Genomic DNA, 13,539 nt, shown 5'->3' with positions numbered 1-13,539 from the left:
TTACACTGATTGATTTTAAAAATAACTACACTGCACCGGGTGTTGTCTGTAAGTGATGAGTCACTACGTCCTACACGTGAAACTAATATTACACTGTATGTTGACTAACTGGAATTTAAATAAAAAGTCGGAAGAGGAAAACTAATGATAAATTACAGTAATCACGAGAGCGTGACACAGGCACAGAGATAAGCATATGGAGCCACAGAATAGATTTTAGAACCCAGGAATATTCTCACACACTGATGGCTGATTCATTTTTTTTTAATTTTTTATTTATTTATGATAGTCACAGAGAGAGAGAGAGAGAGAGAGAGAGAGGCAGAGACACAGGCAGAGGGAGAAGCAGGCTCCATGCACCGGGAGCCCGATGTGGGATTCGATCCCAGGTCTCCAGGATCGCGCCCTGGGCCAAAGGCAGGCGCCAAACTGCTGCACCACCCAGGGATCCCTGATGCATTTTTGACAAGGAAATGAACACTCTTTTTAATCTCTCAAGCCATATGCAAAAACTACTCAAAATGGACCAAACATCTAAATGAAGAAGGAAGGCACAAGTAATGACAACAGGGAACAGCAATTTGAAAAGAAGCAAAACGTCTGTGAAACGGGTTTCAGTTTTGCTGCTGCTCCAGCTGAGCTGTTCCTTCAGCTCCGGGAGTCGTCCCGGAAAGGTGCTGCTGTGGCCACGGAATACAGCCACGGGATCAGTATAAAGGCCTTCCTGGATGAACTTGTCCAGAGGGGTCGTGAAGTGACTGTGCTGACATCTCAGCTTCCATTCTTCTTGGTCCCGACAAACAACCTGCTAGTAAGTTGGAGACATACCCTACATCTTTGGCGACAAAGGATACTGAGGTTACTCTGACGCAACTGGCCAATAGATGGACACGTGATCTCCCCAAACATACATTTTGGCCCCCTTTTGCACTAATGCCAGAAACCCTTTGGAAATGTGCTGGTTGTCTTGATAAACTGTACAGATGCGTCTTTAAACGAGAACCTCATGACAAAACGACAAGGATCAGAGTTCAAGGTCATTCCTGCCGACGCTGTCGGACCCTGCGTGAGCTGTGGCTGAGCTCCTGAGAATACCTCTAGTGTACAGGCTCCGGTTCTCTGCAGGCCACGCGTTTGAGAAACACCGTGGAGGACTTCCTCTCCCTCCCTCCTAGTAGCTCTTATTCGGTCAGAATTAACTGATCAAATGACATTCATGGAGAGAGTGAAAATACGTGCTCTACGTGCTTTATTTTGACTTTTGTTTCCAAACATTTAATGAGAGGAGTTGGGATCAACCTAAGACAGTGAAGTCTTAGGGAAGTCATGGTTTTTATTCTTTTTCTATTTAAATATTTTACTTATTTATTTGAGAGAGAGAGAGAGAGAGCGCCCAAGCATGGGGAGCAGCAGGCCAAGGGAGAGGGAGAAGCAGGCTCCCTGCTGAGCAAGGAGCCCGATGCTGGACTCAATCCCAGGAGCCTGGGATTATGACCTGAGCCAAAGGCAGACGCTTAACCCATTGAGCCACCCAGGCTCTCCTCAGTCATGTCTTTAATTGGTAGCATGAAATCTTAATTCTCCTAGTGCCTAGGAAGGTGACTTTGTACAACCTCAACGGAAATTGTCTTTTAAAAGTCAAATGATGGAATGAAAATATGAAGTGATCTCTCAAGCTCACAAATACTATGGAATGCTTAAATTATAAGGTCAGGTAGAATCCTGTGGTCCGTCGCTAATACAGAACGCTCCCAAGAAGTATAACCTACAAACGGAAGCACTGAGGAGTCTTTGAGCAATCGCACATGCATTCTTGTTTCTTTGTGTGTGACAGGCTGCACTGTAAGGAGGAGTTTTAGGTCCACAGCAATATTAAGTAGAGCTTCACCTTATATGCCCTGGCGCCTCACGTGCATTGCTCCTGTATTATCCGCATCCCGCAGCAGAGGAATACAGAGTGTGTTACAACTGAGGAAACCGTATCGACAGATCATTATGCTCCAAAGTCCATAGTTCATGTGAAGGTTCATTCTTGGGGTTGTACATTTGATGAGTCTGGAAATAGTTGTAATATTATGTATCCACCACTCTATTTTACAGAGTAGTTTCAGTGCCCTAAACATTCTCTGTGCCCTTCCTAGTCATTCTACATATAAATTCTATTATCCTTTTTTCATCTTCAATAGAAAGCATTAGGGATTTCATGAACTACCGTTATCAAAGAAGACCTGTAGACTTAGGATGTACATATTTCTAGCACAACTGTCTATGGAGCATTGAAGGAAATTGTGTCCTCCTTGTTTTAGTTTCACTTAAAAATTAAACAGAGTTGCCAAATTATCTGAAGGACTCCTCCACAATTGAAAGTCTGGACTCCCAGACTCAGGAGCCTATAAGTTGAAGTTTCTAATGACTACATACATATTCCTTAAGTAAGTACTTAAATTTTGTTCAAGTATGGACACACATGTTATTAGTCTATATTTTTTTCCAAAATTATGGCTTTCCATTAAAGAAAAAAAATGAGCTAAGATTAAGGGTGAACATGCCTATTTCCAGACATTATGATAATTTCCAGCCCCCTTTTTAAAAAAGATTGTATTTATTTATTCATGAGAGACACAGAAAGAGAGGCAGGGACCTAGTCCGAGGGAGAAGCAGGCTCCTCGAGTTCCCAGCTGCTTTGATAAATATTTTTATTTAATGCACAAATATTATTAAGCTCTTAACATGAACCAAATAGAGTAATGGCCATACCCTCAAAACCTCACAATATACTTGGAAAATCTAGAATCAAATAGCTTGCTAAATTATAGACAGTAGACTAGAGTACTCGAGGGAAAAGTGTTTCCATGAGTGTGGGTAGGGCTCATTGATTGAGGAGTTGAAATCAGTTTTTACATTTGCATTTGTTACTTTAACAGCTTCACGGAATACATAAATCCATGTTAAATATTTTAGCGGCTTAGGTTTAATGAGTCTGTTGCACTTTTTCTTTGTGTATATGTTTATAAACAATATACATATTTACATATTTTTATTTTCAAACCACAGACACTTTTAAACACTTTTGGCTAAGTCATTTCAAGCTCCTTTCAGAAAATTACCTGGTATATTCACATACAATATTCCTGTTTCCTCTACCTTTCGCTTGCTCTTTCTCCCGTCAGGAAGACCCACTACAATATCGGAGATAATGAGGAAAGCTGATACATACTGGGATTTGGAATTTCCTCGCCCACTCCTCCACATTTGTCGGAGGCCTCCACTGCAAACCTCCCAAACCCCTGCTGACGGTAACCTGTATCTGTTTGTTTTGCTTTGTTTACTTTTTACTTTGCGTTGTCAGTAGAAATGATTCTGTACCCTTTATTCAGAATGTCTGATTACAGTGAGAAAGATATGGGAAGCTGGGTAAAATGACCTGATGATTAGAAATGTAAATATTTCAATATCATTACAATAATGTGAATTTCATTATTATTGCAAAATAACATTATACCTGGAGACCTTGGGAATAGGGTTCGGTTAAGTTAAGGCCTTCATTATCCTACACACAAGAAAGTATCAATCATTCATTCAGAGAATATTCTTAAAGTGACTAGCATAGTTCAGACGTAAGTGCTGGATATTCAGAGAACAGCGTAGACACAAATGTCCACCCATATGCACCTGACATTCTACTTGGAAAGAATTTAAGCATGTGATTAAAACTATGTGAGAAGTGTTATAATAAGGAAAAACCACAATACTGAAGAACACCTAGCAGGGATCATTTAAAGTACCTCATACCATTGCTACCTGACATCTGAAGGATGTGCAGTTGTAAGAGGAAGAGATGGGGAGAGAGGAAGACTACAAAAAATAAATCAGGTAGAGTAATAATGACATTTCCTGAGAAGTCTGAGTTCTGTCTGGTAGAAAGAGGCTGAATAAAGAGGCAGATGATGCTAGAGAAGTATGTGAGAGGCAAAGAATTACGAGGATTTTGAAGTATCTACTAAGGGCATTAGGGAGCTAAGGAAAAGGAGAAAAGGGGTGTGAAAAAGGAAAGATACGATCAGATTTGCTTTTTCAAAAGGCTCTCAAGACGCGATCACTGGATTGGACAGCAGAGGGGCAAGAGTGAAAAAGAACCAGTTAGGAGGTCGTTGCAAGAGTTCAGGTAACATGACAGAAGAACAGGACATTAAACATATGACTATGCCTACTCTTTACAATGCCAGATAGCCTCATATTTCTATCCAATGAGATAACTACTTAACATTTACAAAATTTTTGAAATTTCTCTGGCGCATATTGATACAGAAGGAATATTAAGTGCCGTCATGATTTTGTTACTATTATGTTATTAATAACCCAAACTGTCAGACTAATTTGATATGATTCCTCATTAAATAAGAACTGGTTTCCAAAAGATAAAGATGGCATTTTCTAGCACAGCCATAGAGAATAGATATTCTGTGCAGTACTTAAGAGTAAATGTGTAGTTTGGCAACCAGATGAGGGCATTGAAACGCTCAGAGTATTCGGTAAGAGTTAAGGCTCTTAACCAGTATTCTAGCTTACAGGGAAGACCATTCCCCAATAATATTGCGTGTGCCCTAAGAAAATTGGCAGCCAAACCCAAAATTACTTGGCTTCTTTACAGCCTTTAAATAATTCCTCATCTGTGATCCCAGACTTTGACATTTAGAGCATAAAATGGATTAGCTTTTATTGGAGTAAGTCCGTATACCATATACCAAACCTGTGTGAAATTTCAGTAAAGATCCCATAGGGAACACCGTTCTAGATATCATAGCTTCCTGTCAGTCAGCATGATCAAAGAGAAAATGGGCATGGCGTGTATAATAAGGATTATACATTCTGCACACTTGTTACATTTCTACACTTCTCTCTGAAAACTCCCTAGAGACTAAAATTACAAAGTGATGCTGTTAGTACATAGAATGATATTCCTTATGAGAGAAAGAGTCTATATGTTTTAAACTGATGGCATATCTTTAAGATACTAATAGACAATAAGCATCCTTTACTCAACTCTTAATTGACCTATTAAGAGATCTTTTTTGTCTACCATTTGAGGGCAACAACATAAAACTGAAATCTTGTTCAAGGGTTAATGCAATTTCTCTTGATTACAAATTATTTAGGCCACCTGTGGAAACTTTCACAAGGGTAAAGGCCGAGGTAAGATTAGGGAAAGTGCTATGCAATCTATACCTATTCTTGAGAGATGTCCCCTTCACACTAAGATAAGGTGACAACATCAGTAGGAGTGGAAAAAGAGGAAGAAGAAGAGGACAAGGAGAAGGATGAATAGATGTATAATCATAATGATTAGTACCAGTAGCTGCTGTTATTAAGTTGCAAAATAAGATCCGATTCCAAGTCAATGATTGTGAAGCCTGTCTAATATTCTTTAATATATAAAATAAATTCTTCTTCCAAACGACTTGCTTTCCATTAATTATTAGGATCCCAGGATATTTCCATACTCTCCATTTAAGAAATAAGACATTTGGAAAATTGCAATAAGAATCTTTAAATGTGGGATCCCTGGGTGGCGCAGCGGTTTGGTGCCTGCCTTTGGCCCAGGGCGCGATCCTGGAGACCCGGGATCGAGTCCCATGTCAGGCTCCCGGTGCATGGAGCCTGCTTCTCTCTCTGCCTGTGTCTTTGCCTCTCTCTCTCTCTGTGACTATCATAAATAAATAAAAATTAAAAAAAAAAAAAAGAATCTTTAAATGTGCTTATGCACTTTGGGGTGCCTGGGTGGCTCAGTCAGTTAAGCAACCGCCTCTTGATTGTGGCTCAGTCTGTGATCTCAGCATCATGAGGTGCTGAGTGTGGAACCTGCTTAGGATTCTCTCTCTCCCTCTCCCTCAGCCCCTCCCACCACTCATGTGCATGCTTGCTCTCTCTCTCTCTCTCAAAAAAAAAAAAGTCTATACATTTTGACTTCATAATATGCACATATAAAACTATACAGAGAAAAATAATCAAAATGTGCAAAAATGTATATATTTTTCACACCAAGGATAAACGTGGATGGAGACTAGGGAGTGAATCTTACTTCCTTTTTTATTCTCTTTCAAGCTTTTCCAAATGTTCTTTCAATAAACCCATGTTATTTATTTTTAGAAGAATGTTATAGAATGAGAACGACTAGTCTAAGTCAGTGATGAACCGAAGGAAAGATTATAGGGAGCTATAGAGAAGCATCTTCTACAGCATGGTTGAAGAAGGCTATCAGCAGGGAGCTAATGAGACAAAACATTGAACATAGGTAACTATCAATGTTGCTACAGGTTACTGACTCCCAGAGATCACGAGGATGCCAAATGTTAGTCATAGAAGAGTAGAGTGACCATATGTGAAACTAATATCATTAGGGTGGAATTATACTTTTTTAAAAGATTGTATGTATGTACGTATGTATGTATGTATGTATGTTTGTATTTAAGCAGGGGGTGGGCAGAGACAGAGGGAGAGAGAGAATCCCAAGCAGACTTCCTGCTGAGGGCAGGATCCTATGGGGGGGGGGGGGTGACCTCACAACACTGAGATCATGACCTGTGCTGAAATCAGGACTGGAACACTTAAATGACTGAACCACCCAGGCACCCCTGGGTAGAATTCTACCTTTGAAGAAGTCTCTGGACACCATATAGTGAACAAGGTCAACGTTTGAAACTTTTTTTTATTCTATTTTTTTTAAAAAAGCTTTTAGAGAAGCTATACAACAATGAGAAAGAATGAGAAAGCATACTCTTTGTATTGGAAGGATTAATCATTATTTTCCAGAGAGAAAATAAGAAATAATGAATTTAAAACAGAGAGACCAAAAGGAAACAAAACGAAACCAAAAAGGTAAGTGTAGTATTGACAAGATATCCAGGAAATTTTGGCTCCTTTCCATTTGTTTCTCTTCTTTCTTTATTTCTTCTTTCCTTTTTTTTTTTTTTTTTTTTGGTAGGAGAGTGCATTGAGCAATGAGGAATTATTCTAGCATACAAAGTAGTAAATATTCTTAAATTGGCAAGGATCCGGGACTACAAGCCAGAATAATTACAAAACAATTCCAGTAGAACACGGCTTTACCAAGAGCTTTATATAGTCTGAATTGAGCTACTCAGGAGGGTGACCACATCTCTGCTAAGCCCTGCTGTACCTCTGCCACTGTGGTGCAAGTGCTACCCTGGGCACTCACTGTGGGGATGACCAGGGCCCCTCCCCTCACTGCCACTAATGCATAGCACATTCTAATGAGACACTAATTACACAAAATGATTTCAGGGCAAGAGATGTCATACCTAAGGAAGACAAAAATATGGTCATTGAAGTAAGTTACTATATATTTCTGGAGTGTCAATAGGAATCACAGGACTACTTTATGCAAATTCCAAAAAGAGAACCCAATTCGTGAATGACAGCACGTCTTAGCCTCTAATCCTTAAAGAGCGTTTTGAGAGGAGGGCTTGGGAAATGCTGGCAAAGTTTAAGGTTAGGTATAGATGATGAAGCTAAGAGAAAAAGGATATAACGTCATCTCAATCACAATATGATTTTTTTTAGTGCTCACAGTCAAAGAAATAAAATACCAATGACTAAAGAAAAGCAACTTTTCAGAAAACCTGCCTAGACTAAACACAAGTAGTTTAATAGGACTATAATAATAAAGAAGTAAAGGTGAGTTCATATCCTGCTGTGTGGCCTCCTTTCAGGAATCTGTGTTAGTCATGATAACATTATAAAGAATCCAGGTATAATCCAACACATTTAAGAGCATTTCCTCCTTGACACTGCATACTGGCTCTCCTTTGTTTCTTGCTTGTACATACAAACACACACATCCACATAGAAATGCACACTCAGTTGTACAAATATACTGATAAAGGAAATCGATCTCATATCAATTGTATACTCCAAAAGGAAATGAGGGATTAGATCTATTATAAATAACACTGACGAAAAGGGGATGGAGGCTCCTGAAAAGGTAAAAATAGAATTACCATTTGGTCCAGCAATAAGACTTATGTATGGGTCCATATGCAAAAAGAATTGAAATTAGGACACCCATCTTCCTGACATCGCTATTCACAAGAGCCACAAGGTAGAAACAACCCAAGTGTCCACTGATGAAGGGATCAGTCGATGAAATGCCGTATATGCACACAATGGAATAATACTCGGAAGAAAATTTTAACATGTGCCATCACGAATGAACCTTAGGACTTTTTTATGATTTATTAAAAATTTATTTCATGTAATAAATTATATAATCCACTTTTATTTTTAAACAGTCTACACCAAAAAATATTTTTTTGAAACATCTTTTTCTTTTGGTAAAACGTACAGGGTAGCAGGCTGACATGAGCTTCAATTCTAGTAGGTAAAGTCCCCTCACAATTGTTACGGTGAAATGGGGCCATTTACAAAAAGACAAATACTGTATGACACCAGTTCTAGAGGAATCTAGACTGGTCAGATTCATAAAAATAGAAAGGAGAATGATGGTTGCCAGGGAATGGTGAAGGGAGATATGGGGCATTATGCTATAATAGGTTTAAAGTTCCAGTTTTGCCAGAAGAGAAAGTTCTACAAAGTGAACATAGTTAACACTACTGATCTATATACTTAAGAAAGCTTAAAATGGTAAATTTTATGTTATACCTATTTTACCACAATAAAAAAATCCATTACTTTAATAACTCCTGCTAATACATGATTCAGTTGTTCGTAGCAATCTTTTCAAGAGTAGTTTCCACGCTGTTATTCTTTTATGATGGAGCAAATCTTTCCCCACAGGAAATGGAAGAATTTGCCAGAGTTCTGGAGAAAATGGGATTGTGGTGTTTACTCTGGGGTCAGTGGTCAGTAACATGACAGAAGAAAGGGTCAATGTGATTGCATCAGTCCTGCCCGGAGTCCACAAAAGGTTACATAAAGTACCTTATAGTGGACAACCACGGTAAAGGTTCCGGGGCGCCTGGGTGGCTCAGTGGTTGGGCGTCTGCCTTTGGCTCAGGGCCTGACCCAGTGTCTGGGGATCGAGTCCCGCATCACATTCTCTGTGAGGAGCCCGCTTCTCCCTCTGTCTGTGTCTCTCATGAATAAATAAATAAATTTTTTTTTAAAAAAAACCTCTGTAAAGGTTCTGATCATTCAAATTTCATGCATGAAAATGAAAGGTAAACTATTATGATAGCTCCAATTTATCTCAGGTATCAGTTTAAAAACCAAAATAGATAAAGCAGGTGCTAAAGTGGGTGATTTGATTGACAATAATTTTGGCATTAATATTGTAATCAAAAGAAATAGTGTCTAAGAGGTACAGTGTGAATTTTGGTATTATAATAGTATCATTGGCAAGTACAGAAATCATGAAATTTTGTTCTGTCATTCGTCCATTTTCCTTACAGGATTTCTGAGGGCTCTGTATACACCACCCATGTTCTCAGAAGGAAGGTAATTTTAATAGTAGTGTTAAGCAGGAAATCATGAAATCTGAAAGGCATCGGTCATGCAGTTTGGGCTTCCCAAGTAATCCAGGTCTCTCTTACTTCCCCTAAATTTTGGAATAGGCCTATTCAGTGCGTTTTTCAGGGTGCTGTTCAGAGAAAGGATGGCCATGGCTCACCAAACTATGTCTAGGTATGCATCCAGCCAGGATGATTTAGAAAAAAGAGGAAAAACGGCCTTAGGTACTGGGCCCTGCTAAGGCCTGAAGAGGTGGGGGGGAGCCCTTAGAGAGACCCTGTGCTTTAATCCATCAGGAGGACTCTGCTTCTAGGTCCCATATTCTTTCAGTTCCTGCCTGTCTTGGAAGCTCTTTATCTCTCCTTCTATTCTGAATGAGAGCCTTGCTGGATACAGTATTCTTGGCTGCATGTTCTTCTCATTTAGGACCCTGGATATATCCTGCCAGCCCTTTGTGGCCTGCCAGGTCTCTGTGGAGAGGTCTGCTGTTACCCTAATATTTCTCCCCATAAAAGTTGTCTCTACCTGCTTTAAGGATCTTCTCTTTTTCTTTGGAATTTGCAAGCTTTACTATTAAATGTCGAGGTGTTGAGCGGTTTTTATTGATTTTAGGGGAGGATCTCTCTATTTCCTGGATCTGAATGCCTGTTTCCCTTCCCAGATTAGGAAAGTTTTCAGCTATGATTTGTTCAAATACATATTCTGGCCCTCTGGCCCTTTCGGTGCCCTCGGGAACCCCAATTAAACGTAGATTTTTCTTTCTGAGGCTGTCATTTATTTCCCTTAACCTATCCTCATGATCTTTTAATTGTTTGTCTCTTTTTTCCTCAGTTTCCCTCCTTGCCATCAACTTGTCTTCTATGTCACTCACTCGTTCTTCTACCTCTTAACCCTCATTGTTAGGACCTCTAGTTGGGATGGCATCTCATTTAATTGATTTTTAATTTCTGCCTGATTAGATCTAAATCCTGCAGTCATGAAGTCTCTTGAAGGACTCTGCTTCTAGGGACGCCTGGGTGGCTCAGTGGTTGAGCTTCTGCCTTGGCTCAGGGCATGATCCCGGGGTCCTGGGATAGAGTCCCATTCAGGCTCCCCACAAGGAGTCTGCTTCTCCCTCTACCTGTGTCTCTGCCCCTCTCTGTGTGTCTCTCATGAATAAACAAATAAAATCTTGTTTAAAAAAAGGAATCTGCTTCTAGTCCATAAGAATATTATCTTCCCCAGATTGAAGAAGAAGAGCATATAAAAAGGAATCAACCAGAAGCAAGCCTAGCATGGGAAAGTTTCAGATGCCTCTTCCCTATAAGATAAAATTATAAGTTGTGTCTAATATATAGAGAATACACATGGAGTTTCTGGTTTTTGTGAACTAATTTTTAGTTTTCTTACTGGGATAGTTTTCTCCTTATCACCCTAATTTGCTGAGAACCTGTAGTTACTTTAATATGTTAACCACTTATAAATTAGAATCCAGCTGATGAGGATTGCTGAGAATTCCAAAATCTATACCTAATTTATGGCACTGTACTTGGAAAGCACTTGGCTATAGGAAAACACATTAATCAATGCAGTCAAAACACTGTAACATATCCTTGAAACATTAGGAGTCAGTTAAAGAAAAGCATCCATTTCAACAGCTAGACGGCTATTTATAAAGTGACAAAATGCTCTTCATTTCTACATTTAAAGAATCTTCAAATCCAGCCATTTTGGTGACACTGGATCCATTTTCAAAATTACTGCTTGAAATTTTTCTTGGAAGTGGTCACTAATAATTAGTAATCTAAAAGAAGCTAAGCATACTTATGAAGCAGAAATGTATTAGTAATAAATTGTTAAATATCAGTTTTCATTCTAACAAATAACCGTGCTGATTTGGTAAATCAAAAGATGTAAAACTCTAATAAAATAATTTGTGGACCAAGTAGATATAAATAAGCTACTTCCCCCATCATTCAAAAAAGAATTAAATAGGAGAGAACTAGTATAATAGTTAAATGACACATCATTAGTAGTTTGCTACCTTTTCTGACTAGAATTATAAGGACTAAAATGTTTTATATTCTTTAAGTCGTCATTGATAGTCTCATTTGCCTAACCCTTGAGTATGAAACATTATGATTGCATTTATACTTGATTGAATATAAAAATAAGTACATGTAGTATGCCTCTTCCTATTACATGAGTATTTCATTGGTTTTCCTTATATAACATCTCTTGTCCTCGTTTCCTTATCTGTCATATGTCAGGCCTTTTTACTAGATGTCTCTCCATCTATTTAGATTCTAACATGCTATCACTTCAAAGTTTGACTCATGAAATAAGGTATTTTCTTTACCTTATAGGTTCTATGGTGATTTGATGGTAAGAAACCAGATACCTTAGGGCCAAATACTTGACTGTGCAAGTGAATCCCGCTGAATGACCTTCTTGGTAAGACTCTGGAAGAAAAATGCTGAAATAAGTAACAACCAACCAGACAATGATAGTTCCCCAGGAAAGAAAGACACTGAACATTTCCTTTCTCATCAAAAGCTTCAAAAATTAAAAAAAAAAAAAATTAACAGCCTTATATATATTTCCCAGTCCTTGGGAGAAAGGATAAGATACAACAGTGGTATTTTATATAATTGTTAGCATTTTATTATACACAGTCACATTCCTGTGTAAAGAAGGAAGCTTCCTCTTACAGAGCATTTTCCAACACCTTTCTGGGTGGTGTCTCTGTCTCCTAATTCTCTGCTTATACCAACTCTTTTCCCCACTGTGGGGGTGTGTCAGGGGCCACTGAAAATTAGCATCTCCTTTTTTATTACCAGTGACTCTTTTCTATAGGAAAAAAAAAAAAAGCCCAGTCTTCCATAAAGTGATAACATATTTCATGATAAAGGACAGCCTTTCCTTCCTCTGATTCCTATGCCACTACCATCATACTTCCTGCTGCCTTGACGCAGTACTGGTCAGATTCAGCGGCTTCACTACTTAATTAAGAGAATATATTCCAACATGCCTCCAGATTAATACACACTCTTGTATATTTTTCAAGTCACAAGAAATGCACCGGTCTTCTCTGGAGCCTTCACTTACCTTTCCAGCCGACTTAGTACCTCTTCTTTTAAAGAATGTCTGAAAGACATTCTAAGGCAGTTTGAAGTGTATACAAATCTGTTGTATAAATACACTGCCTCTTTCAAAGCCTTAGATTGTCCTACTCTGGTTGTATTTCTAAGACTTATAATCAACAATTTGCTGAAATTCACCCCATCCTAGGTCATCCAAAAACCAAAGCCTTTATAACTCATGGTGGAACCAACAGCATCCATGAGGCATCTGCCCCGGGATGCCCATGGTGGGCAGCCTTTGTTTGCTGATTCAACCTGATAACATTGTTCACAGGGGGGTTAAGGGAGCAGCTGTCAGACTGGACTTCAACACAATGTCTAGTGCAGAATTGCCCAATGCATTCAGGATGGTCATTAGTGACCTTTCCTGAGTATTGTAATTTTTTTCAATAGATAGAATTTATAGATAGGTTCTTCTGTCAATAGTGACTAGGAGTTTCATCCCATTCTTAAGGGGCTAATTTTGAAATTAGTAAAGTGAAATAACTGATCTTAAATCTACTTTTCTTTTCTTTTTTTTTTTTACTTTTATTTTCAACCATTTATTTCAAAGCTGTACTTTAACCTCATTGGTTTAATAGGCAACTACTCCCAAAGCGTAAAATAGTACAAGTAATTGTAAAAACGACACTTCTTTAAAAATATGATAGAACCCACAGAAAGTGAGAATGATGAATTGGAAGAAATACCATAGATTATATCAATTCAGAATCTAGAATTTCTATAATTATAAAACTTTTTTACTGGAGGCGGGGCCAGAAGGCAGAAGAGTAGGGTCTGCGGGTCACCTGTCCCCTCCAAATTACCTACATAACTTCAAATCATCATGAAAACTTACGAATTTGGCCTGAGATTTAAAGAGAGAACAGCTGAAATGCTATAGTGAGAAGTTTGCGCTCTGATCAAGGTAGGAAGACGAAAAAAGAAAAGA

At 38.6% G+C, this 13,539-nt stretch overlaps 1 pseudogene; it reads left to right on the top strand.

The window, feature by feature from the left end:
* The first annotated feature begins 560 nt into the window (after positions 1-560).
* Positions 561-12,979, top strand: LOC119876914 (annotated as a pseudogene).
* The last annotated feature ends 560 nt before the right edge of the window (positions 12,980-13,539 follow it).

This window comes from Canis lupus, chromosome 13 (assembly GCF_011100685.1).
Source record: "Canis lupus familiaris isolate Mischka breed German Shepherd chromosome 13, alternate assembly UU_Cfam_GSD_1.0, whole genome shotgun sequence".
In the NCBI taxonomy this organism is placed as follows: Eukaryota; Metazoa; Chordata; class Mammalia; order Carnivora; family Canidae; genus Canis; species Canis lupus.
The sequence above is the reverse complement of the archived record's forward strand: the minus strand, read 5'-3'. Positions and strand labels throughout refer to the sequence as shown.